The sequence below is a fragment of the Giraffa tippelskirchi genome, chromosome 1 (assembly GCF_054371585.1).
Source record: "Giraffa tippelskirchi isolate mGirTip1 chromosome 1, T2T-mGirTip1v1.2.pri, whole genome shotgun sequence".
Taxonomy (NCBI): domain Eukaryota; kingdom Metazoa; phylum Chordata; class Mammalia; order Artiodactyla; family Giraffidae; genus Giraffa; species Giraffa tippelskirchi.
This window is the reverse complement of record NC_137275.1, coordinates 150,582,249-150,586,285: the sequence shown is the minus strand read 5'-3', so window position 1 is coordinate 150,586,285 and position 4,037 is coordinate 150,582,249. Positions and strand designations below refer to the sequence as shown.

Genomic DNA, 4,037 nt, shown 5'->3' with positions numbered 1-4,037 from the left:
TGGCCCATTTTTTAATCAAGTCTATTTTTTTTTAATGTTGAGTTGTATGAGCTCTTTTTATACTTTGGATATTAACCCCTTATCAGATTTTTGTTTGAAAATACTTTCTCCCATTCAGTAGGCAGCCTTTTTGTTTCGTTGATAGCTTCCTTTGCTGTGCAAATATTTTTTCTTTTGATGTAGATCCATTTGCTTATTTTTTCTTTTGTTTCCTTTGCCTGAGGAGACATAGGCAGAAAGTAATTACCAAGACTAAATTCAAAAAGCAAAGTGCCTATGTTTTCTTCTAGGAGTTTTATAGTTTCAGGTCTTACATTAGAGTCTTTATTCCATTTGAGTTGGTTTTTATGTATGGTATGAGATAGCAGTCTAATTTTCTTTTTTTGCATGTGACTGTCCCATTTTCCCAACACCATTTATTAAACAGAATATCCTTTTTCCATTGTATGTACTTGGTTCTTTTGTTGTAAATTAATTGTCCATATGTGCATGGGTTAATTTTGGGGATTTAAGCTCTGTTTTATTGATCAAAGTGTCTGTTTTTCTGTTGATATTATGCTGTTTTGATTACTACAGCTTTGTAATATAGTTTGAGATCAGGGAGTGAGACATCTAGCTTAAGGACAGGCATTTTTAAAATTAATTAATTAATTTAATTGGAGGCTAATTACTTTACAATATTGTGGTGGGTTTTGCCATACATTGACATGAATCAGCCTTGGGTATACATGTGTCCCCCATCCTGAACCCCCCTCCCACCTCCCTCCCCATCCCATCCCTCAGGGATGTCCCAGTGCATTGGCTTTGAGTGCCCTGTTTCATGCATTGAACTTGGACTGGTCATCTATTTCACATATGGTAATATACATGTTTCAATGCTATTCTCTTAAATCATCCCAACCTCGCCTTCTTGCACAGAGTCCAAAAGTCTGTTCTTTATATCTGTGTCTCTTTTGCTGTCTTGTATATAGGGTCATCGTTACTATCTTTCTAAATTTCATATATATGTGTTAATGTACTGTATTGGTGTTTTTCTTTCTGACTTCCTTCACTCTGTATAATAGGCTCCAGTTTTCATCCACCTCATTAGAACTGACTCAAATGCATTCTTTTTAATAGCTGAGTAATATTCCATTGTGTATATGTACCACAACTTTCTTATGCATTCATCTGCCAGTGGACATCTAGGTTGCTTTCATGTCCTAGCTATTGTAAACAGTGCTGCGATGAACATTAGGGTACACATGTCTCTTTCAATTCTGGTTTCCTTGGTGTGCATGCCCAGCAGTGGGATTGCTGGGTCGTATGGCAGTTCTATTTCTAGGTTTTTAAGGAATCTCCACGCTGTTCTCCATAGTGGCTGTACTAGTTTGTATTCCCACCAACAGTTAAGAGAGTTCCCTTTTCTCCACACCTTCTCCAGCACTTATTATTTGTAGACTTCTTGATAGCAGCCATTCTGACCGGCATGAGATGGTACCTCACTGTGGCTTTGATTTGCATTTCTCTGATAATAAGTGACGTCGAACATCTTTTCATGTGTTTGTTAGCCATCTGTATGTCTTCTTCGGAGAAATGTGTTTAGTTCTTTGCTCCATTTTTTGATCGGGTCACTATTTTTCTGGTATTGAGCTGCATGAGCTGCTTGCATATTTTTGAGATTAATTCTTTGCTAATATTTTTTCCCATTCTGAAGGCTGTCTTTTCACCTTGCTTATAGTTTCCTTCATTGTGCAAAAGCTTTTAAGTTTAATTAGGTCCCATTTGTTTATTTTTGCTTTTATTTCCATTACTTTGGGAGGTGGGTCATGGAGGATCATGCTGTGATTTATGTCAGAGGGTGTTCTGCCTATGTTTTCCTCCAGGAGTTTTATAGTTTCTGGTCTTACATTTAGCTCTTTAATCCATTTTGAGTTTATTTTTGTGTATGGTGTTAGAAAGTGTTCTAGTTTCATTCTTTTACAGGTGGTTGACTAGTTTTGCCAGCACCACTTGTTAAAGAGATTGTCTTTTCTCCATTGTGTATTTTTGCCTCCTTTGTCAAAAATAAGGTAAGGACAGGCATTTTAAAGTATGCCTTCTGTCTGAGTCAAGATGGGTTCAGGAACTGGGAAGGCTGCAACTAAAATAAATGACTTCAGAGCCTACAGTATGTGTCACTGGGGTCTTCTGGCTCATTTGTGTAGTGGAAACCAGCATAGAGTGACTGTGAAGCTGGTTTGTAAAGAGGAAAATTCTCTTCCTTTCTCACGAATCTTCAAGAGGTAGCCATACTTCATTTCTATACCAAGGTTCTTAAAGAAATTTCCATTGCTTTTTCCTTAAATTTTATGACTGTTAAATATTTAAAAACATTTTAATCTTGGACCTGGACGCCAACTGCCGTGGGGAAGCGCGGTCTCCGCCTGCGCCCATGGACCTCGGGACAAAACCTCAATTTAGAAATAGGTTGGAGCCACAGGCCAGGAGGTTTGGCCGAGACCGCTGTTGTTCCCTGGACGGATGGCCATGGGCGCAATGAGCCAGGTGCTGGGGAAGCCCCAGCTGGAGGAGGAGGATGAGCTGGTGGGACTAGTGGACTTCAGAGACAGGTCCCACTCCTCGGAGGCCAAGCCGAACACAAGGGCGGAGGAGGGAGTTCTGGACTTTACCGACCCCCTTAGCACAGAGGTGAAGCCAAAGATCTTGCTCACAGGCCTAAGAAGAAGCGGCAAATCATCGATCCAGAAAGTCGTCTCTCATAAACTGTCTCCCAAGGAAACTCTGCTCTTGGAGAACGTGAAGATCTGCCAGGAGGACGTTTCCAACAGCTCCTTTGTTAATTTTCAGATTTGGGACTTCCTAGGACAGATGGACTTTTTTGACCCCACCTTTGACTATGAGATGATCTTCCGAGGGACAGGAGCACTGATATTTGTCATAGACTCCCAGGACGATTATAGGGAGGCCTTGGCCAGGATCCACCTAACAGTGACATCAACTTCGAGGTGTTTATTCAAAAAGTGGATGGTCTGTCAGATGACCACAAAATTGAAACCCAGAGAGACATTCACCAGAGGGCAAATGATGACCTTGCAGATGCTGGGCTAGGAAAAATTCATCTCTGCTTTTATCTGACAAGAATATATGACCATTCAATATTTGAAGCTTTTGGCAAAGTGGTTCAGAAACTGATTCCACAACTTCCCACCCTGGAGAATTTGCTAAACATCTTTATCTCAAATTTTGAAATTGAAAAGTTGTTTCTCTTAATGTGGTCAGTAAGATTTATATTGCAACAGATAGTACCCCTGTGGATATGCAAACCTATGAGCTCTGCTGTGACATGATGATGTGGTCATTGATATTTCTTGTATTTACAGCCTCAAAGAAGAGGGAGCAGGAACCCCCTATGACAAGGAATCAACAGCCATTATAAAGCTGAATAATACAACAGATCTTTATTTAGAAGAAGTGACAAAGTTCCTGGCTCTTGTTTGCTCTGTCAGAGAGGAAAGCTTTGAAAGAAAAGGGCTGATTGACTATAATTTTCATTGCTTCCGAAAGGCCATCCCTGCAGTTTTTGAGGTGAGAATGAAAGTGGTGAAATTGCGAAAGGTTCAGAATTGGCTGCAGAAGAAAAAAGGAGCCACTCCCAACAGGACACCTAGGGTGCTGCTATAGGTGAGGTTTCAGGAGCATCTTTTGAAATCAGACGTTTCAATGAAGAGGAGGAAGGAGATTGGGACACAAGACATACATCTGTTGCAAAAAAAAAAAAATCCTGCCACCCTTTCTTTTAATCTTCTCTTTTTTAAATAAAGTAAGCACTTTGAAGCAAAAACTTGTATATTAACAATGAAGTGCAATCTATTGTAACTTCATCACACAAATGTAAACTTTCATGGTCTGTAGTAAGAAAAAATCCTGTGTGCGTACTGCCAGGAACTGTATATATTTTGCACTTTTTCATGGTTTCTTTTTCTCATGGAACTAAACTTTGATAAAACAACTTTTCTAAGTTTTGTTCTGTCCTTGGTGTCTAGGACATGCATACT

General features: G+C 39.7%; 1 pseudogene across 1 annotated transcript; it reads left to right on the top strand.

Moving 5' to 3' along the window:
- The first annotated feature begins 2,517 nt into the window (after positions 1-2,517).
- Positions 2,518-3,755, top strand: LOC145538384 (ras-related GTP-binding protein D pseudogene; annotated as a pseudogene). The gene has a single exon (XR_014076819.1). The product of XR_014076819.1 is annotated as a ras-related GTP-binding protein D pseudogene (transcript).
- The last annotated feature ends 282 nt before the right edge of the window (positions 3,756-4,037 follow it).